The following is a 23684-nucleotide window of genomic DNA, read 5'->3' as shown; positions in this document are numbered from 1 at the left end:
AATCATGTGTGTGTCTGCGTGTGTGTTAGTGTAATGTTGGAGATGTAAACAGTTGTAGTATTGATAGTATGTTACTTTGTGAGTTTTATACATTGTGTTTTTATAATATTAATGATTCTGTTTTATGTTTCTACTACTTTTTATATGCTTTCTTGTTTCACTTTAGGCACTGGATTATAAAGCGCTTAGAGCTTGCTTATGCTTGTATTATAGCGCTATATAAAAATAAAATTATCATTATTATATTATTATAACGTGAATCAATATGATAAACCTGTGTTTGAGTTGTCTCTGTATCTGTACCAAGCCAACATCAGTTTAATTACTTATCTAGTGTGTTGCATGACTACATTATGAATATACATGTTCTAAAAAGTGACTGTGCTTTACATGTTTAAATCTTACATGTACTTGAGCCAAAAGACAAAATTCAGGAAATTTACTGACAATAGAATTTTACTTTAACTTTATCTTTTCAAAGCGCCCATTTCATCTAAAGCTAGTATAAAGGGATCTTTTTCAAATGACATAATTTTATTATGATACAGTATTCAAAATTTTTCATTTTCTTTGCTTATTTGATTTTCTTATTTATTCTTTTAAACTCACTTCTTCATAATGAATTGTGGTAGTAGCTGGTGCACTGTTGTTCAGTGTGTCCTGAGCATGTGAGTTTTTTTGTGTTTTTGTTTTCATTTATGTTATGTATATATCTATTTATTTGTTTATCTATTCATTCATTCGTTTATTTATCGGTTAATATATAACTAGTGTTATATGACATGTTTTCTTATGAGGTCTACGTTTTATTTATGAAGCTGTGATAATGCACAATTATCTTTGTAAATGTTTTTGAGTGACTGTGCTGTAAACGCGTTTAGCCTACCTATATTTCAATGGCAATGACAAGCATTTTTTCTTACCCTGTAAACATCATTTCATTACTTTTTAGTTAGTGTGTTGCATACTTGAATAATCTTAATGTTCTGAAAGTGACTGTGCTTTTTAAAATAAATTTTAAAAAATTATTATAATTTCTTTTTCTTTAAAAAAAAAAGAAAAAAAGAAAAGACTGTGCTTTATGTTTTAATCTTACGTGTACTTCAGTCAAAAGCCATATTTCTGTGTATTTATATACGACAAAGTTGTTTTGTCTTGTCTTATTCGTATGGATGTATCATGCGAGACAAGATTGTGAATAGTGCTTTAGTATAGATATCAGATACAAGTGGCATATAAGTGTTATGAAAAGATCTAGTTTTATGTGTACATATTGTACTTTGGATACATCGACAATGTGTTGAGATTAACAACAAGAAACGTTGTTTCCTCTGCAGTCTCGAAACTTCTTTCTCACAGAATATCGTGAGGTCCTTTTGACACACTTTGGAGAATCTGTTCACCAGAGAAAAAGGTCACGCAAGCTCTCGAACTCATGATCAATTACAGCGAGTTCAGTCCATCTGTCTAACAGATGACCGGAACAAATCAAAAAGGCGGAAAAAAGATTCGTCCAATTCCGGACGAATGGAACGAAATTTTGATCTGAATCCTTCCTCCATACACCTGAATTTCCGAAGTAATTCAGACATCAAATCGTCCCATTTGATATCATTTCTTGCCGACAAAGTACGGTACAGTGACAAGGCATTGCCTCTAAAGAGAGATGCAGCGTACAGTGGCCATTTTTCCTTGGGCCATCCACAAGGAAGTGGCATGAGACTCAAACCTAAACAAGAATGAATTGATCTCATCTTTGGTTTTTCATCAAAAGGGCGTAGCTTGGGAACGTAAGTGGACTTATTACCACAACTATTTACATGTCCATTTCCTTCTTCTTCTTCTCTGACAGTCTTGGAAGCTTCCAATTCAAGCTTTTTTCATTTCCAGCTCTCGCTGCATTTGCCTTTCCCTATCTCTTTATTCCTGGAAGAGTGGAAATTAAAATGACAGAGAGTATGTAGGCATATAGGTTGATTGATGATGTTTGGGGTAAAAGATGTACAGGACATATACTAGGCCTTTTACTTGTCGATTGGAAAATGCCTTTTACGATGTTTAAAAAACAATTTGTTTTATTCTCTTTTTTTTCATAGTTTTATGCACAAAACACTGGGCTTTTCTTTTTTTTTTTTTTTTTTTTTTTGCAATATATGCCTGATTTTCATTTTGATCTGAACCATTGTTATCCACAAAACATACATTATCTTTCTCTGAGATATATATTGAATATCAGATGATACAATATTCTGTCTTCCCTTTTTTGGTATGTCACGGACGTTAAAAAAAAAAGAAATCGTGACAGGGAAGAGAGGGACAGAGACAGAAAGAAAAAAATTGACAAATACAAATGGTTTATTGTATATCGGCCTAAGATCGTTATAAAAACACATGGGAAGGGGGTGGGACAGGGTTCGGGGGCAGGGTCTGGGTATGGTGGGTGTCGGGGGGTGGTGGTCGGAGAGGTATATTCTGGATAATTATATCAATAGCAAGAACATTGTTACAATATATGAATTAGGGTGCTGGCAATCTCAACAGAATCACACAAACTGATAAAAAGTCCTTTGGGATGCTCTGGTTATTATCAATGTTTATCATTCAGCTGGCAAAAATTCAAGGGTTGACAAACTTCATTAATTATCACAGAGAGAGAGAGAGAGAGAGAGAGAGAGAGAGAGAGAGAGAGAGTAATAATAATAATAACAACGTGTTTATGATGTACATTTCACATTTCCTTAACATTTTTAACATGTTTTCAGTGTCATTATAAACTTACACATTCACCAATATCAACAAATCAAACATACAGAAGGTATGAATTTAATGACGTTGAAAGCATCAGTTCAGTAATCATCTTTGATCATACGAGATCTTTTTCTTGATACCATGAATCATGTATCCAGACAAATTACGCCCATGTAGGTCACTTGGAGAAGTATGCAAATGAAAACTTTCTTTGAATCTTTTTAAAAAAATTCATTTTTTAGATCTGGGCATTCAAATAGAAAAAGCAATTCATTTTCGGTTTTTGATATACAAAAGGGGCACCATCTTTTCTGGTTCGGGTTGCTATAACGAGCGATATAATTGTTGAGTGGAAGTACACCTGAGAGCGAGCAACTCTAAAGCAGTAAATACCTGTAATCATTATGTATTTGTCTTTCTCAAAGACAACCTTAAATATCCGATAATGTGAATATATATTCCTTAATAAATATGGCGACCAGACGTTGTTTGAAAATATTTAGGAACAATTTAACATCCCCAATCCCTTGTTGTAGCCTCATAATACTGAAACCAGTGAAAGATAAATCTTCATTTATTTGTATAACCCAGCAGTTGTTTTTTTTCTCCCTCTTTCATCTAAATACTGTAACATGTCATAAGCTTTTCGTGGTAACTGTTGTTGATCCATTTCCAGAAGATTAAACCAGTACCTGAGACTTGTTTCTGTAAGAGTTCACGTACAATGGATAACGTTCCATTTCTCCCAACACCATCTTATTGGGTGTGCGCACAGGAACCCCTAATATATTTCGCATGCCGTGATATTGACCTTTTCGATATTATCCAATCGTTGCATTCCCCGTATTTCAGAAGAGTAAAGTAATATTGGTTTTATTTTGGTATAAAAAATCGTAAATAAGGTATTGGGCCATATATCTTTATATTTTCGAAAGGGTCTGTTTAGGTTTCATAGCTCTTTCTTGCCTTTTGTTACCAAACGAACAGCAGAAAGATAAGAGAGAAAATGAAACAATAGAGTACATAACATATAATGATACACTGACATACAGAGTGAGACAGAACAGAAACAAGTAGTACTGCTGCTGCTGGTTTTCACAAGTATTTATAAAGGATTTTCATAACATGAGGTAACATAAGGTAAACTAAATGTATTTTGAATCACATGTGCATGTGCACACTCACACATCTATATATTCATATATGGAGGGGGAGAAGGGTCAGGGGTTTACGAAGAGAAAGATACCGTACCTGTAGTTGAAGGTGCCATACCATTTGGTGATGATGTGAATTGTGGTGATAATGAATCTGAAACAGAAAAAAGAAGAAAAAATGTTGCCTTTACACCCAACCTCTGAAAAACAACATTCACTGCACATAGATGTATGACATCGAAAGGAAATTATGTTTCATACCAAACAATTACACATCGTTGCTGTTAAAGTTCTGATTCTTGGTTTGGAACTCATGGACCTGACCAGCCCAAAGTACTGTTTCAAAATGCTGGAACCAGTACTCTGTAAAGTCACTGACATGTTCCTGATTATATCAGTTCATGTGTATGTTTACACACAACGTGAATCAGTATGATAAACCTGTGTTTGAGTTGTCTGTGTGTCTGTACCGAGCCAACATCAGTTTAATTACTTATCAAGTGTGTTCCATAATTATCATAATGAATATACATGTTCTAAAAAGTGTCTGCGCTTCTAAAAAGTGTCTTCGCTTTCCATGTTTAATCTTACATGTACTTGAGCCAAAAGACCAAATTAAGGAAATTTACTGACAATAGATTTTTTATTTCATTTTATCTTTTAAAATGCCTTTTTCATTTTAAAAACTCGTACAAAAAGGATCTTTTTCAAATGACATAATTTTATTATGATACAGTATTCAAAATTTGTCATTCTCTTTGTTTATTTGATTTCTTATTTATTCTTTTACACTCACTTCTTCATAATGAATTGTGGTAGTAGCTGGTGCACTGTTGTTCCAGTGTGTCCTGATGTGTTTGTGTTTAGAGGGAAGTTTTGGAGGTAGGTGCGTTGACAGGTGTGTGTGTGTGTGTGTGTGTGTGTGTGTGAGCACGTGTTTTTTTTTTGTTTTTTTTTTTCTATTTATGTTATGTATGTATCTATTTATTTGTTTATTTATTCATTCATTCATTTACTTATCAGTTAATATTGTATTGATGCGTTATATGACATGTTTTCTTATGAGGTCTACGTTTTATTTATGTAGCTGTGATAACGCACAATTATCTTTATAAATGTTTTTGAGTGACTGTGCTGTGAACGCGTTTAGCCTACCTATATTTCAATGTCAGTGACAAGCAATTTTCCTTACCCAGTAAACATCAATGTGTAAACAAAGTGAGTCTATGTTTTAAACCCGGTGTTCGGTTGTGTGTGTGTGTGTGTGTGTCTGTGTGTCCGTGGTAAACGTTAACATTGACATTTCTCTGCAAATACTTTGTCAGTTGACACCAAATTTGGCATAAAAATAGGAAAAATTCAGTTCTTTCCAGTCATCTTGTTTAAAACAATATTGCACCTCTGGGATGGGCACAAAAACAAAAAAATAAATAAAAAAAGAAGCCAAATTACATGCAAAATGAATTACTGTTATATCTTCTCCTTCTTTTTTGTTCTCTAAACTTGGCACCTTGATATGACATTTTGAAACAGCATCAAGAGCAGTAATTGTTGTCATTTTTTGTTCAAACAGGAACTTCTTTTGCTAAGCATGGAAGTTATATTACTGGTGCATGTCTTGCTGCAGATAGTAAAAAGGGAAATTAATCTGTAATTAATGCTAGGGGGGTTAATTTGCTTTAAACTGATCTTTCTCATCTCAAACATTATATTTTGAAATTATACTCAATACATAAAAAGCTTGTGTGTTTTACTCTCAGTGTACAGGGTTTTCACTATGTTCATTCCCCCACTGGCCTTTTTCGGAAAATACTTAAATCAATACTACGAGTGGACTTTATAGATCTGTTGGCTGAGCCCTGAAGGTCATGGGCAAAAATCAATTGCGTACACATATTCATACATATTCAAAGCGTGTGCTCATATTCCTCGCGAACGCAAAGGACGCCATTTTGCTTCAAATAGTTGACCTGCCCGTTCAATCCTATATTCAATCAACAATACATGATAACATGTGATGGAAAGTTGGAGGAGACTGTTAAATATTCTGAGAAAGATTTGTGAACGCCTCATCACTTACTGGATTATGCCCCAAACTGTTGCCATAAAAATATCAACAAAATCAGTCGGAATTCACAGTTTAAAATAATAAACCATGAGAGTTAATACCCTTGATGAAACGTAAAAATTTCCAGTCTTGACTTTTCTCAAAATGAAGTCCTTTTCACTTCATACGATGTTTAGAAGTACTTGTACTTGGCTCTACATGTTATTAGTTTAACAAAATACTCAGTTTTCAGATCAACTTAAAAATATAAAACTAGAATGAACATAAAAGAGAAACTGAATCGACTGTCTTGTACATTCCCGGCGGAATTGTGTTGCATACTTTCATAAATGTTAATGTTTTAAAGTGACTGCTTTATGTTGTTGTTGTTGTTTTAATTTTTAATTATGTTTAAAATTATTATTACATATTATTATTATTATTATTATATCACATGCTCAGTTTCTGTTTCAGTAGCTCAAGGAGGTGTCACAGCGTTCTGACAAATCCATATATGCTACACCACATCTGCCAAGCAGATGCCCGACCAGCAGCATAACCCAACGCACTTAGTCAGGCCTTGAGAAAGAAAAAAAGGTGAATAAATAATAGGTAAACGTACATAAATAAGTAAATAAATAAATAAATAATTATTATTATTTTAAAAAGGTAGTAGTAGTAGTAATAATAATAATAATAATAAATAAATAAGACAACAATGATGATAAATAAGCAAATAAATGTAAAACATGAAGACACACATTCACACATACACCCACACATGCATAACGGATATGCAGCAAACATGCAGTTTCACAGATATGAAAGCACAGTCAAATACACATAAACGTACATGAGCCCCAACACACACACACACACACACACATTACCCTGCACCTCCTCTACCCCCCTCCTCCACACACTCATTTCAAGGCTACGTATCACAGCTTCCACGGCACACACACACACAAACACACACACAGATGAACACTTACTTGTACAAGCACACACACATACGCCCATATCCCCTACTCCCCCACACATATATACATACATATATATATATATATATATATATATATACACCCGCACGTTCCATTTTCCTGTTTCTCCCACAGTGTAGGCATGCATACACTCACATACCTCATCCTCTACCCCCCCCCCCTCCCCCCGCATCCCCACCTCCCCCTCACACACACACATACGCACGTGCACAAAACTCTCCTGACACTTGTGTACACTTACACCCTCGCGCATGCACAAACGCACTCAAAAACACAGACCCACACATACACAAAACACACACACGCACAGAGGCTGCCACTGATTGGCTGCAAGAGGGATGGGAAAAGATCTCTCATGCCAAGAACGTGGCGTCTAGTGTGTTGCTCAGTCTATTGTATTTGGAAAAGCCCATGGAGACTCTGATCCGTTTTGAAGAAATTTGCACAATGTTGGTTTGGAAATGATGCCGATTGATGATTTGCAAAGCATCGTGCTCTACCTTTCATGTGAGACTTACGGCCGCTCCCTCTCTCTGCTTTTATTTCTTTGAGGCGATCGATGGTGTGATGGCCTTGTACCTGTTCTTTTTGATATTCTTTGACTTTTCTGAGGATTTCCGATTTTCCTAGATGTAGGCCGCTCGTTGGTGTTGCGTTACCAGCAAGTCTGTCAGCTCGCTCATTTCCCTTAACACCTGCATGTCCAGGGCAGTATGACCATGTGAGTTTTTTTAATCTGAAAGTTGCGCATTGCCTTATGCCACTCTGGGCTTCCCATTCCGTTTTCACTTTTCTGTATGAGGTTCATTGAGTCAGTTAGAATCATGGCATGTTGGTTTCCGGGTGTATGGATGGACGATAGCCACTGGAGGGCATGTGTCACAGCTTCAACTTCCATCGTTAGGCTGGTGGTTGTGACTTTGTAGGCAGCATTCTCTTCCCTAATTGTTTTTTCCATTTTGTTTCGCAGTGAATCCCCAACCGGACTGGTCTTTGGTGACTGAGCCATCTGTGTATATGATGATGTCCTCTTCTTTACTGTTTTCTTCTATGAGTAGCTTCACTTCCGAATCAGTTTTGCCCTCTGGCCATTCCCGACAATGTCTTCCTAGAGTGGGTGAAATGGCTGTGTTGAATAGATGGTTAAGGTTTTCGGGGTTTTTCTCCCATTCTTTTGTTTCTTTCAGGTCTTGTAGTCAGCACACTAGCTGGATTGTACCTTCTGCTTGCCCCATCCATGATCTTCCTCGTCCTAGACGGCTGCCTTTTGGTTCTTTGACTGCGTCATGCAGTGGGTTTTGAGGGTTTTCTAATTCTTTGAAGTAGGTCTTGACCTGTTCTAACTTGTTTCTGGTCTGTACTGAAGGAAGGTCAAGCAGGTATCGCATGGTTTCTGTGGGCGTGTCTTTTGTTGTTCCAAGGATCAGCCTCATAGCTTCATTTTGAACTCTTTCTAATTTTAGGAGGTTGCTTTGAGATGGTGTTGTTAGCCCAAGTTCGTAGTCGATCACACTGAGGACGAGTGATTGGTATAGCAGGAAGAGGTGGCGTTGTTCAATACCTTTGGTTGCCATTGCTTTTAAGACTGAAGGCTCAGCAAAAGGTAATAGAAGACAGACAGGGCGTGAAGGAGGGATGGAAGTAAGGACAGAGTGTAGACATCTTGTGGAATTAGAGCAATGAAAGTTATCATCAGAGAACTGTACATACATTCAAGGAATTTCCTTTCATCCACCCACCTTTTAAACATCGAGAAGGACGTAACCGAAATAAAATAAAATAAAATGAAATAGAGAGAGAGAGAGAGAGAGAGAGAGAGAGAGAGAGAGAGAGATGACTAGTCACAACAGAAGTGACTTACGACTGAACTGATCTTTGAAGAAAACAAAGCAAAGAAAAACAAAACGAAACTATTAAAGTCTTTTTCTGGAGGGAGGGGGTGTATTTCAGTTTCCAATCTGGAAAACAAGCACACTAACTTCCTGTGACTAGTAACTTTACTAATCATCCAAAAATACGTAATAATTGTTGAATTCTTAACATGAAAAACAAAACAAGGAATTTAGCTATAAAGTGAGTGTTCTTTCAAACATCGAGATTATCTTCACCTCTCCACTTTCTCCCTGCACAATACAGATGGCATGCACAAACTCAGCCTGACAGATCTCCATAAAACAAATTCAGTGATGCAGTACCCTAGTAAATGAATAAATGAATAGATAAATACATAAAAGAATTATTTATTTTAAAAAAATATTTAAAAAAAATATTTTAAAAAAATTTAAAAAACAAACAAAAGAAAACAACCAAACACAAACAACAACAACTAACTAATCAATCAGTGAATTTAAAACAGAAAGCCAAACTATTTCAAACATAAAATGATTTTCACAAAGTAGCACCTGAAATACAGTAAATATTTCTATGACGTAGTCAGTACTAACTAACACATAAAGTGTCCCTGTCAAACTTTGGTCTATAATCAATTGGTCTATATCAATTTGATATGATTGTACAGTTACAGTGTCAAATCAGCTAACAGTGTGGAGTGAATAAAAACATCAATTAGCTCTGTAGTAACCAGCTACATTAATGGCTCTGCTACATAGATATAATTGCTGCAGTAGTAAGAAAATAATAATGGAATTCGTCCTGCAATGAAGATGGCAGTTTTATGTTTATATAGTCTGCAATTTGTGATCCATACAAATTCGTTGACGCTATTGTGAAGTTTGTACACAGAGGGTCTTTGGTGGGAGTCTACTTGGGCTGTCTTAAATAATCAACTTAAGATGTTGGATTTGGAAAGCATAGATGATGTTATCACTATCAACATCTGAGGATGACCATACATGATGATCACAAATCTCCGATTTTCTGATATTGATGGGCTGGCAGGCAGTGAAGAAGAACTTAGTTATCAATACCTCATAAGTCATATTCTTTGAGATGATCAGAGCAGACGCACCGTATATCCAGAAAGCACGGCTCAAGCGGCATTTTTCTTAGCTTTGAATTAGCCGCCATTTCCCCCTTGTTCCGAAACTAACCGCCTGTCATTTCTGTTTGGCTGACGTCGGTAGTTTTTGCTGTTCCTGGGACCTTGTCTGCTGTTTTGCCATTCCCTGTCATGGAGGTTCCTTCTGTTGGAATGGGTGTATCACCGGTCTTCATCGTCCTGTGCAGCCAGATATAGACTGCCCTACCCAGACTGCGTTAGTAATCAACCATGTCTTTCTGTCGAGAAGTAAGATCAGCAGACACTCTGATGCCATCCCGTTTCAGGTTCTCTCTGAGATCTCTGTTACCATGTACGACCATCTTGTCTGACCATCGACAGAATTCAGCAAGAACTGGTCGAGGTTCACTTCCCTGGGGCTGAGGCTTTCCAATGCAGAAGGCCTTCACGAAGGTAGAAGTTTTGCTGGTGTTTAGAGCAGGTGTGGATAAGCTGGTCACAGGCTGGACTGAAATAACGCACACTTTGTGTTATTTCATTCAGGATTTTAGATAGTTGGGGTTATATCATTAATTTTTTTTGACAAAACAGACTAACGCCATCACCATTCAGATGTGAAAAAGCAAGCACACATTAACCTGATTTTCCTGAAGAAAAAAATAAAAATAATGTGCTAACATGATAAAACAACACGATCTGACGATTTTTACGTAGTGGTAAGTAATGGTCAGAAGTGGCAAGACACAGCCAATAACGGCCAATGCAACAGTAGTCAACAGTGGTCAGCTAATGGTCAAACCCTGCCAAGACGTCCCAATAATGCATAACCATCACAGTAATGTAGGGTGAACTATGATAGTGTACAACAGTGGTCAGTAGTGGTCAGACACCTGCTATGACATAATGATGGACAGATGTAACAAAATAACACAGTTTGGGCACTTTTGGGTCATTGTAAGTAGTGGTCAGCAGTGGTTCTAGACATGGGGGAACTTCGACCTGGCTGAAAGAAAATTTGGGGGAACACAGACCTGACCCCATATTCTTTGGTGGATAGTCCATTTAGATAACATCAGGGAACATCAGTGAAGCATTATGTTTGCATAGAGGATATGAAGCCAGGGGTAAGCAAACAGGACCATGTTCACCTGTAGAAGTTTCACTGGTGCTTAAAACAGGTGTGGATAAGTTCGTCATAAGCTGGACTGAAATAACGCACATTTTGTTTTATTTCATTCAGGAATTTAGATAGGTGGGGTTATATTATTAAATTTCATAGACAGAACAAACTCCATCATCATTCAGATAAGAAAAAACAAGCATATAACATGTAATGAAGTACACTTAGTGGTAAGGCTTGGTTTATTTATATCTAATGAATTTTGATAAAATAATTAAAAACATTAAACGGAATATATATATATATATATATATATATATATATATATATATATATATATTATCTATTTGTCAGCAATGCCAGTTTTGTAACTGTGTTTACCTGAGTAGTTTTTTTAAAAGTGGACGGTACAAAGGAATTTAGATTATTACAAACTGAAGAGTATGAAGGTAAAAGGATAGAAACTATCCACGCACAGGCCAGAGACATAAGCAGGCCAGTCACAGAAGGGTTTTGCTATTGTTTTATTACAATATTAAGAGAAGATAAGAAGAAGAGGAGAAGACAAGGCAGTAGAATGTTAGGCAGTCAACTGTGTGTGCGACAAGCTCGATGTGTGCTTGAGAGTGGCACCTTGGAAAGTGACCGGATGTAGCAGACGACAATGCTAACATCTAACAGCTTTCTTTTCAAATTCGAATTGGAATAGCCTTACGCCACAGGAGTAACCTCCTCATGTCAATGGTTGGGACACCGTCACTGCAGTGAAACAGTTGTCTGCTTTATGACCTGCTGTGAGTTGAACTATGCTTAGTAGCCAGCTGAGCACTTGGCTACAATTATTATTCTGATTTTCTTTTGAAAAAATCTATTACAGAAACACACACACACACACGCGCATATATATATATATATATATATATATATATATATATATATATATATATATATACATATTAGTTATTTTGGTTTGATCCATTCAAAGATCTCATGAAAATGGTGTCACCAGCAGTGCTGACAGGAAAATCAGAACTATTACTAACGAGAAAACTATTTTCATTTTAATATTCTTTTACTCTCACTACTTTTTGTTATTGTAATTATTATCTTGTTTTTTGCTTGTTTGTTTGTATTCTCTGTGTGTGTGTGTGTGTGTGTGTGTGTGTGTGTGTGTGTGTGTGTGTGTGTTTGTGATAGTAGTAGTAGTAGTAGTAGTAGTAGTAGTAGTAGTAGTAGTAGAAGTAATAGTCTTCAATTTGATGTCTTTCCACTTTTTAGACAAATAAAGGTGAGTGGGTGGGATGAGAAGAGAAGGGTGTGTGTGGGGGGAGGGGGGGGGGAACGGTTGTAAACGTAGGAGGAAAAAATAGGAACATTAACAAAGTGGTAGGATAAGCTAACATCAAACGTTTACAATTGTCCTATTGCACTGGACTGTACATCAAACCTTCTGCAATAACAGACGACAATAGCATCTTGAAATTATCAAAAATACAAAATACATTCAAGTGAAAACAATTTCAAACACTGACATTCAAGTACGGTGTGTGTGTGTGTGTGTGTGTGTGTGTGTGTGTGTGTGTGTGTGTGTGTGTGTGTGTGTGTGAAAAAGAATAAGACTGCTTTGGTTTTATGTCTCTTTTTTTTTTCGTTCAAAATCCAAACTGTATGACTACAAGCAAATTATAAACAGCCAGTTTCACAGTCTTCATTACGTGTTCTCATATTGTTTCTAGTGTTTTCATCAAAACATTATGTAAGATACAGTTTGTGACAGTTGGCCTGTTCAATTTCACCTGAGTTTCAGTTTTAAGAAGGCATGGACGTGTGTAGACATAGATCCATGTATGTCACATCACATACCACACACAAAAAAGAATGGGGAAGAAATATCAGACAACAAATAAACCCAACACACCAGTTAGACATTGAGAGTTTACCATATGTATGTATAAAACATACAAAATACATCCAAGTGTGTGTGAGTGTGTGTGTATGTGTGTTTTCCAAGCAAAGAAAATGACTATAAAGTCTGATATTAGAAAGTAACTGGGTGATGTTAAACAAACAAAAAAGAAACAAACAAACAAAAAACCAGCAAAAAGAAAAAAGAAAAGAAAAAAAAAGATGACATCAATTCACTAAGTAACTTAGAATGATTGACTAACAACTATAACAACAAACAAACAATATTGTCCAACAAAGGTTTAAAGAAAGGGAAAAAAAAACGTATATCTGCAATGGGCTGCTGAGAATTGTCAACACTGGGTAAGATTTCAGGTCAGGGATGTGACTTAAAATTTTACATATAACAAGTTAGTATGGCTATGTTTGATTTTAGCATATTTCATACCTAGTCTCCTTGTCTTACTGTGATTTTCGTATGTCTGATTTTGAGTGTGAGTTTCACCCCAACTTTGCATTTATCAGTTAACAATCTTTGTCTTTCAGTGTATTCATATTAAATGACTGTGATCCTCACACAATGTTTATGTAACATACACCACAAACAAATTTTGATATCTTTTTGGAGAAAATAAAGTATTCAGAATTATGTAATCTCCTCTTGTGTTGACATTTTTATCATCTTTTATCTTATTCTTTTATCGAATTCTAATTGATAATGTAGTCATTTGTAAGTAAGATAGTACCTATATAAGATATCCATTGATGTCCTGCATCTATTCCGATTTTTTCTTCATCAGTTTGGTTCATTGAACATAAACATACTCTGAAAGTTTAGTTTTACTGTGTCTGGATTATAAACATACTATTTAGATGAGCATACATCAGGTGGAAGACTCCTTTCCTCTCGAAAATGATTTGCTGGTTCACGTGGAGTCAGCATGGAAAGGAAGTTTGCCTCATATGCAAAAAAGGGATCTGAAACTGGTAATAAGGATCAAACTCATTTCAAAATGTAACTTCAGCAAGACACCAGTAGTTTTTTCCCCCAAACAAATGAATGGCAGTAAGTTATCGATAAAGAACAGATGACGATGTCTCACTCTTGTGCGTGGCACAAGACACAAAGGTGCCAAAAACTTTGGTGTCCAAGAAATGCATGGCAGCAAACTGCTTTTACACGTCGATACACAAAAAAGTCTAATACTGAAATGCATCATACACTGGAGATTCTGTCATTCATGTGAACGTAGATCTGTTTTGTGTGTATTGTTGCCATGCACTACGTGCCGTCAATAGATATGTTTTCTAATTTTTGCGTTACCACGGACACGATACCAGAGGCAACCAGACTTTTGAAGTACTTTTCACGTTAAATTGTTTGTACACGTGTACACTTGGTAAAAAAATTGATAAGATATCACTTGGCATGTCTGTTAATACTTGCAAGTGCGAATATAGGCACTGGAAATTTCAGCGATAACACCAGTCGTGCATGTGTCTGGTGACACGAGATTCGTTGCGTGACGGTAGAGTGGGGCGGACATGACTCTTGAAACACCGAAATGTTTACATTTATGGATCCAGTCCGCTGTCTGGTGAGTGGCGACTAACCACTGATGGAATGCACCTTTGTGTGTGCGCTGGAATTTGCGAAAGCGGGATAAAATTTCTGTGGCGTTTGTATTTTTTAAGTGCATTACGCAAGGAAACTATGTCGGGCATCAGCGAATAATTCTGAGACAGAAGCGTCACTCGCTGAAACCTTCATCAGATTTACATAGAAGCGCAAAGATGGAATGGCATGCAATGCACAGTGCATGGATTAACCCATATGTTGTTGTGGCGCAGGAACTAGATGCAGTGCAGACGAAACAGAACACGAAAGTAATGCACGAAAAGGGTAGTTTTGAAGTTTCATAAGCAATTTGTTATGCCTTCCATTCACAAACTGTTGCCTGACACATGTAGATGATTTGTATTAAAAGAGAAACACACTAATAACTATTGTGTAGAGCGTATTTACTACCTAAAAGAGACCTTCAAAGTGAGTACTCGTGAGCAGGTCTCAGATTTTGCCACCATTTTGGAAGAAATCTTAGCAAACAAAAAATCACAAAAAATAGCAGAAAACCTTTTCTTGCACCAAAATAGCTTCATTTCATTTACCAAATAACTGGCATATATTGAGCGGCAGACAAAATTCACCATCACATTATGAAAATTGGGATTTGTTAGAGACTGAAGCACCCTTGACTCAGCTTTCTCTCTCTTTTTTTAAATACAAAAATCTTTGGTACTCAAAGGGTTAAGTCAGTCATGTCAATACAATAAAATTATTACATGTCATGGATAAACAATCAAATATATAGTATAAGTATACAGTATACAACCATAATGTGTGTGTGCATCTGTTGTAAAATTATGTGCACCATTAGATTTCAATTGGCTGCTGTGATCTAGAGCTCTCTAAACATCATCCTCTCTCCTTTTCTTAAATTCTGATATCGCCATCATGCTTGTACCTTAATTAATTTTGCTATGTTACATTGTAACATGAAAATAAATAAATAAAGCTTCCTAGAGCATTCCCCAGCACCAATCCCAACGAGGCACACATGTGTGGAATGAGAATTCAGTTTAAGCAAAGGATAATGGTGAGACCTGAAGGAAAAGCAACACAAACCCATAACCAATTTTATGATTCTGTATGAAGTTACCCATGCATCACAAATATCAATCAATAAAACAGATAAACTCCCAGTGATGTTAGAATGCTTTACACCGTCATTTGGACAACCAGGGTCATCCATGCTCTGTGACCCTGGATACAGTTTTCTTTGTTAGACAAACAGCATTAGGGAGGGAAGGTGGAGGTGAAAGCATGCAAAGCAGGGGGGCAGGAAAAGGTTTCCAACACACTGAAAGGTACCTGCATACACTGACATATATATGTCAGTCCCTCTACACCCGATTTCATAAAAGAATATTGCTTTCTATCTTCCCCCCGTGTTGGCTTGTAACTCACTGGTGCACCTAATTACTGACGGAATGGTTTGTTAAAAAACAACAACAACAAACAAAAAAAAACCCCTCTGGCATGGAAATTGGCTGTGAAAAGTAAAATCTCTGTTGACATAAACATGATTTTCTGCCAACTACTGAAACCACCACCACCATTATTTTCCACACAAAGTGCTGGCTTTGATTATACTGGCATCATGGTTTCAATCAAAACTGTCAGGAAACTAGAGTGACTATGGATGGATGGCTCTTTTTTTCTTCATATATATGCAAATTTCACATGAAATTCCATGGGCCCAGAAAAACTGATGCGAAATCAACATGTGAACTTCACACATGAAGAAAAAAAATTGTTTCAACCTTTTTGTCATTGCACTAAGTCATGCATCCAAATTTCTCATAAACTTCATTCAAACTTTGCTGTCAAATGTTTCTTTTGCATCAGGCAGTGAAACAGTTTACTTTGTAGATTTTACTAGTCAAAATTGCTCCCATGTTAAACTGCATGTATTTCTTGAAGAGATTTCCAAGATCCTTGTGCAAGATTTAATTTAATCATGCATGTAAATGAACCCATGCACAACAGAAATATGTTTATATACCTATCATGTTTCATGACTTTCACAAGTCTGTATAGATGGTTTTCTCAGCCAGGGAAACAAGTTAAATTTTTATGTGTTTTGAACCATGTGTACATGTGATGACACACATTCATATGCAGCAGCAGGGAAGAGTGGGGAAAAAGTACCTGGTGTTGTTGGTGGAGGTGTTGTTGTTGGCTCTGGAACAGGAAATAAAGAGAGAAAGAATAAAAAGAGAGGAGTGAATTCTGAACCAACCTTTTTAATGGGAAAAAAAAAGAAAGACAGAAAAAAAGTAAAGGCACACAACACTAAAAAATCAGAAAATATCAGTTGGTTGTTTTGTTATTTTCTACAGAGAAAGAAATCTGGATGTAATTTTTTTCCCCTAAAGAGAAAGAAAGAAACACTACAAGAGAGACCTATAGACAAAAACATCAAAACAATATTTAATGTATTTTCCACCACCACCTTGGAGTATAAGGGAGGGGAAGAGTATTGTACATAACCTGTGTGCAGAAACAAACAAAAACACTTAAACACACACACACACACACACACACACACACACACACACACACAGAGAGATCTCATTGGTGGCGCACAGTTTGATAATATAGCATTGCAATTTTAAAACACTCACTTTTGGCCATTCCTTGAGCACTTAATAGACCTTGTTCGTTAAAAAAAGAAAAAAAGAAAAAAAAAGAGTAATTTGCCCTTGCTTAAGCCGGAAAGAGAATTCGTGGGGAGTCTCTAAAAGCGAAAGTTGCGAGTTCATCGATTGTACTTGTGTAAATGCTTCACAATAGGTCTGGTGAAAACGGGAGGAAAGAAGTACTGTGTGTGCTGTTCGAACTTCAAAGGAAGAAAGGTGACATCGCAACGAATGCCAGCCACGATCCGACTGCATAGAGCGTGGCGATCTCAGAATCACTTCGTGAACTGAAAAGGACCACACCCTCAGTGGCGATGATATTCCTTCACTTTTTACGAACAAAGTCTTCAAAACAAGCACGGTATATGACATTTTGAATCAAATGTTCATTTTTTTTTATGTTTCAAAATATATTTGTTTCAATTCAACAGCCAAGCCTAAGAATGTTTTGGGTCTGATTTCTCAAAGAGGGATAATTATACTGTCTTCATTTCTCACACACTTATATGATAATGTTTGAACCCAAAAGCACAATTTCACCTTTAAAACGGAGAATTACAGTACACCAGCTGGTATCATTCCACTGGATAGTGTGTGTGTGTGTGTGTGTGTGTGTGTGTGTGTGTGCGTGTGTGTTTGGTCACATTCTTAGCTGTGATATTTATTCAGCACAGATATATGCATCTCTGACACATAGTACAAAACTGATAAATGAACCCCTGAAACAAACACTGCAAAGAATTTCCACAATACAACATTTGTCAGCACATACTTCTTTCAAGTGGAAATGCTTGCACATTTTCAGAAAGTGCTGTAACAATGATACTGAGACAGTGAGATCCTTGCTACTTCCACAGGCAATGTGAATGTTTACACACACACACACACACACACACACACACACACACAGAGACAGAGAGAGAGAGAGAGAGAGAGAGAGAGAGAGAGAGAGAGAGAGAGAGAGCATAGTTATTGTTGCAAATTTAAACAACTCATTGGCTTGAGATTCTGCACATGCATAATGCAGTGAATAGATCCGACACATTTTAGGGGTTGTGTCGAGTTTGACTGAAAATGTGTAATTAGAACAACTGTCATAACATTCAAGCTATTATTATATATTCTTTTTTTGTCACAGCTGTCAGATGTGCAAGTCCAAGAAGACATCACTGCTACTTCTGCATCAGCAGTGGAAAGCAATGCTGCTGACAGAAAATTCAGTAATTTTACAAAATTTAACAAATTTGAAAGTGAAAATACGTAATGATCTGACAGCTTTGCTTCCCCCTTTACACCAATCTGACACTGATGACACAGTGAACGATTACCTGAAATGAAATTATGGTGCTTAGAGCCTTGCCGACCACTAAGGCCATCTCAAGGCTATCGCCGCGTTAATAACTACTACAAGGGTAAAAAAACAAACAAGTAAAATGAGTCACCACTTCAAACTTTCCACTCAAAGTTGAAAAAAAAAAAAAAAAATCCATAATTTTAAACCTTCAAATCTGGTTAAAAATGTTCACTTCTTTTAAGAAGTCCATCAGGGCCCACGGAGGGACATCACGAAACAAGGTCTTCAAAGAAACCGCCGTGTAATGTCTGTGTCTAACGTCATGCAGATCCCAACAGTCAAGGAGCACGTGTTTCACGGTGAGAGGCTCATCACAGGGAATACATCGAGGGGGCTCTTCCCCCTTCAACAAATTAGAATGAGTAAAAAAAAGTGTGCCCCGCATGCAGTCTGCACAGCACAGACTCCTCCTTTCTGTTCTTCACCCCTGAAGGGAGGGTCTCTTTTAGGTCTGGACGGATCTGAAAGAGCTTGTTGTCCGTCTGGGTGTTCCACTCCTCTTGCCAAAGATCCTTAACATAAGTGTTCTCCACCTTCTGCTTCATGTCTGTGTATGGTACAAAGGATCTCGATAATTCTTTCTTTACAGCATTCCTGGCCAGCAGGTCTGCCCTTTCGTTACCACGAATGCCAACATGTCCGGGAACCCAGGCCACCACAACCTCGTATCCATTCTTCGTTGCGAGAGTAAAAGCTTCATAAAATTTCCAGCAGTTTGGGATGAGTGATATTCCTGCAGGCGATCGCCTCCAGGGCTGACAAGGAGTCGGAAAAGATCATGAATCTCTTTTGTTTCGAAGAGAGAACCATTTTTACTGCCAGAACCAGTGCGGTCAGTTCCGCAGTGTACACTGAGCTGTCACACAGGATGTGTTCCATTGAGGGCTGGTCAGGAAAGGCGGGACAGAACGCAGATGCAGCGGCTCCGTCCTCTGACTTGGAACCGTCAGTGAAGATTCTTTGGAAAGTGGGAAATTTGTGGCAGAGTTCTGAAAAGTAGGTTCTGTAGGCCAGAGAACTGGTGGAGTCTGTACGGTACAAGGCCAGATCGAATCGGACCTCCGGTGTTCTAAAGGTCCACGGAGGGCTGTCGGTGAACTTGGAGAAGTCTGAGATGCCACCGACATCCAGATCGGCATTTTCTATGTGCGGCTGAATGCGGAGTCCAAGAGGAGGGATGCAGTTTGGGTTGTCTTTAAATTTCTTGTTGAAGGGGTTGTTGAATACAACGTCGTAAGCAGGGTTTGTAGGTTCAGAAAACAGTTTCAAGTAGTAATTTAGGGTCAGCTTCAGTCTGCGGTTGGAGAAAGGCGGTTCCCCCGCCTCTGTGTACAGGCTGTGGACAGGGGTGGTGTGGAATGCACCAAAGCTGAGACGGAGCCCTTGGTGGTGTATAGGGTCCAACAGTTTCAGGTATGACGGTCTGGCCGAGCCGTATACTACACTTCCGTAGTCCAGTTTGGACTGGACCAGGGCTCTGTAGAGGTGCAAGAGAGTTCTCTTATCAACACCCCAGTCCGTGTGTGCCACAACTCGGATGATGTTCAGGGCTTTTTGACAAGACATTTTCAGCTGTTTGATATGGCTGAGGAAGTTCAGCTTCTGATCAAAAACGACCCCTAAAAATTTAGCTTCCTTGACCGCCGGGATGGTGGATTTTCCCAGACGGATTTGGCTGAGGAAGTTCAGCTTCTGATCAAAAACGACCCCTAAAAATTTAGCTTCCTTGACCGCCGGGATGGTGGATTTTCCCAGACGGATTTCAGGGTCCGGATAGAACTGGCGAAAGTTGTGAAAATGAATACACTCAGTTTTGGAGGACGAAAAGGTAAAACCATTCTCCTCTGCCCAACACTGGATTTTGTCTACGCAGAGCTGAAGCCATTGCTGGATGCTGGCATACGTGCAGCCAGTTGCATACAAGGTGAAATCTTCCACAAACAGTAAGCTGTCCGATCCCTTCTGAACCGACTGAACGGTGTCATTAATTTTGATGCTGAAGAGAGCCAGCGACAGAATGCTCCCTTGCGGAACACCCAGCTCCTGCTCGTGAATGTCAGACAGGGTGGTGCCGACCCTCACCTGGAATTGTCTGTCTTGCAAAAAGTTGTGGATGAACTGTGGTAAGTGTCCTCGGAAGCTGAGCTTGTCCAGGTCCGAGAGGATTCCAAATTTCCAGGTAGCATCGTAACTTTTCTCTGAGTACAAAAAATATGGCCACCACATGCTGTTTGTTTACAAAGGCATTCCTTTCAGTGGTTTTCAGACGAACCAGATGGTCAACGGTAGATCGATGCTTGCGGAAACCGCACGGTTCTTTCGCCAGAAGGCCATCGGTCTTTAGTTTCCAGATCAGTCTACCATTGACCATCTTCTCCATCAGTTTGCAGAATCAGCTGGTCAGTGCTATTGGGCGGTAGTTGGAGGGGTTCGAGGGGTCTTTTCCCGGTTTTGGCACTGGGATTATGAGGGCTTTCCGCCAGGAGGGTGGAAAAAAGCCTGTGATCCAGATGTGGTTGTAAACTTTGAGCAGCGTGTCCAGACAGGTTTCGGGAAGATGTTTTAAGAGTTTATAATGGATCTCGTCCATTCCTGGAGAGGAATCCATGCAGGTCTGAAGGACAGATTTTAGTTCATTCATAGTGAAAGGAAGGTTGTAGCTCTCTGTGTTGTCGAAAGAGAAGTTGCAGGGTGTTTTTTTCTTTCAGGTTTTTGGTTTTGAGAAACCGAGCAGATTTGTTGGCAGATCTAGAGTTCAGTTCGATTGTGGAGGCAAGCAAATTGGCAACTGCTTTCTTCTCTGTGACCAGAGCATCTGAAAGTTTAAGATGGTGAAAAGTTGGGCAGACGTTTTCGCCCTTTTTTTTTTTTTTTTAAACCCTCCACACTTTCTTCTTGGGTGTGTTGGAGGTTAAGGAAAAGCAAAAATCTCTCCATGATTTTCTCTGGCTCTTTTTAAAACATACCTGGCTTTCGCCCTCAGCTGTTGATGGGTTCGAACGCTATCAGTCTCCAGTCTCTGCAAAACGCGTCGTTGCGCTCTCTTCCGAGACTTACGGGCCTCCCGACATTCCGCGTTGAACCAGGGCATTCTTGGCATCTGAGACTTGGAGGTAGACGATGGGACTGCTGCTTTGGCGCAATCTAAAACAATCTGAGTCAGAGTGTCAGCAGGGTTCTTGCTTTTTAAGATTGTTTCTTCCTGCAGCTCTGCTCTTAACTTCGTGGTAAAAATTCCCCAGTCAGCTTTGTCATAGTTCAGGCGGTCTGGCAGAGTCACCTTCCCCATCTGTGGGGCGGAGTGGTCACTCCCGTGCAGATCGTCGTGCACTTTCCACTCGTAGTCCAGGACTAACGATGGATCGCAGACCGACAGATCTAAACACAAGAGCTTTCCAGAAGACAGATGAAGGTAAGTGGGTGACTTGTTAAACCGAATTGGGGTCCGAATCATCAATTCCTGGTCTCCTCCTTTTCCCAAGTTTACGGGGGAGTATTTGGTTGGAAGCCATGTTTTTTTAAATTGCAAATTCATCCCTCCCTTACCCACCCACCATGGGGTCCAACGTAGGGGCCAGGGTCAAGGGAACACCAACTTGACCCCTTCCAGGTTTCGGGAGGGATATACGACTAACAGTTTAGCTCCAACGCGTTCCCCCCCGATCATGCCCAGCTCCCGGGGACAGAGAACTGAGCACTACGGGGGTTATCCTCGTTAGCCTCCAAACTGCCAGTCTTGACCCAGCCCCACGAAGGGGTAGCCGATTGACACACACGGGCCAATGTGTGCCGCCTGTCTTAGGAGAGGTCCGAGCCAAAGGGACGTGTTGAGAGCAGCGTGCTCTCTCAATCCCCAGGATCTCATTCCCCTCCATCACAGGTCGCGCCGCACGGCAAACACGGCGGGCGTGGAGTAGACTGCAGAGAAAAAAGAATGTGGAAAAGAAGGCTTGATGGGGAGCTGAGGACAGAAAAGAGGCGGTAAAAAGAGGAATAGAGAATAGCGAAAGGGACAGTGGGTCACTTTTAGTTTGGGCCTCACTCACGACCTGTTCGGCATGGGAAGCCCTATCAGGGGCATCAGTACAAAAAAACACCACTTATTCAGCCCGAATAGCTACAATGGCTATGTAGGCCGTCAATTAAGACTTGGGACCAGAGCAGCAAACCCCCAGAAGCACCGATGCCCCCGCCGACATAACTCGCTCGATCACTGAATGGGGTGTCAATTTGTAGAGTGTGTGTGTGTGTTAGATGAGAGCAGATTGATTCAGGAGGATCATTGGTACTGACAAATTGTGCAAGACAGTCAAATTATCATCTGTGTATGAAGATTTTTTTAAAGCTTTTTTCTTGGGAATTGTGGAGTTTGAATGCTGCCGATATATATATATATATATATATATATATATATATATTTTTTTTTTTTTTTTTTTTTTTTTTTTTTTTCTTTTCCCCCATACGGATGTGAACAAATATTGCAACTGTTAATATATTGTTTATATTTATCTGATATAATGTTGATTTATATGCAATATATACATCACTTGTATACAATTACAAGAGATAATTTGATTTCAACAGCCAAAGCTTATACTCACTGCTTGCTAATGATATTGATCATATGGTGCATTTAAATACGATTTCAGAAACTGTAGCTGTGATTTTTCTTCTTCCTTCTTCTTCTTCTTCTCTTTGAGGGAGGGGTGCAGTGTGGTTCAAACCTGTTAAGATTCACTGCAGAGTTATTGTTTTTTTCTTTCTTTCTGATCATGGAAAAAAAAACCTTTCTGAATGTAGACATTGCACTTGAATACAGATGTATATCACACAAACACACACACACACACACACACACACACACACACACACACACACAGATGCACAACATCCAAAACTAAATGGTGCTCACATCATAAATAACTCAAATTGTTTAGACAATTGTTCATTGTTTAGCATTTAGGTTTGAATGAATGATATAAAAAAAAAAGAAGAAAATAACTAATCAAAGTGATTTTCTTCAAGTCTGTGTTTGACTCATACCTGTTTTGTAAACAGTCCAAATTTGATTGTACAAGCAATAAACAAGCAATAAACAAATTATATATATATGAATTTTTTTAAAAAAAT

At 38.5% G+C, this 23684-nt stretch overlaps 1 protein-coding gene and 1 long non-coding RNA gene across 3 annotated transcripts in view; both read right to left on the bottom strand.

The window, feature by feature from the left end:
- Positions 1-23684, bottom strand: part of LOC143277491 (uncharacterized) — a 534532-nt gene that overhangs the window by 479050 nt on the left and 31798 nt on the right. The window lies entirely within an intron of this gene.
- The window catches only part of LOC143277494 (uncharacterized), a 297802-nt gene that overhangs the window by 271494 nt on the left and 2624 nt on the right, over positions 1-23684 (bottom strand). The window contains exon 2 of the long non-coding RNA XR_013053744.1: positions 16710-16742. This is a non-coding gene — a long non-coding RNA (uncharacterized LOC143277494). The remainder of the gene's footprint in view (positions 1-16709; positions 16743-23684) is intronic.

The sequence above is a fragment of the Babylonia areolata genome, chromosome 34 (assembly GCF_041734735.1).
Source record: "Babylonia areolata isolate BAREFJ2019XMU chromosome 34, ASM4173473v1, whole genome shotgun sequence".
NCBI lineage: Eukaryota > Metazoa > Mollusca > Gastropoda > Neogastropoda > Buccinidae > Babylonia > Babylonia areolata.
The sequence above is the reverse complement of the archived record's forward strand: the minus strand, read 5'-3'. Positions and strand labels throughout refer to the sequence as shown.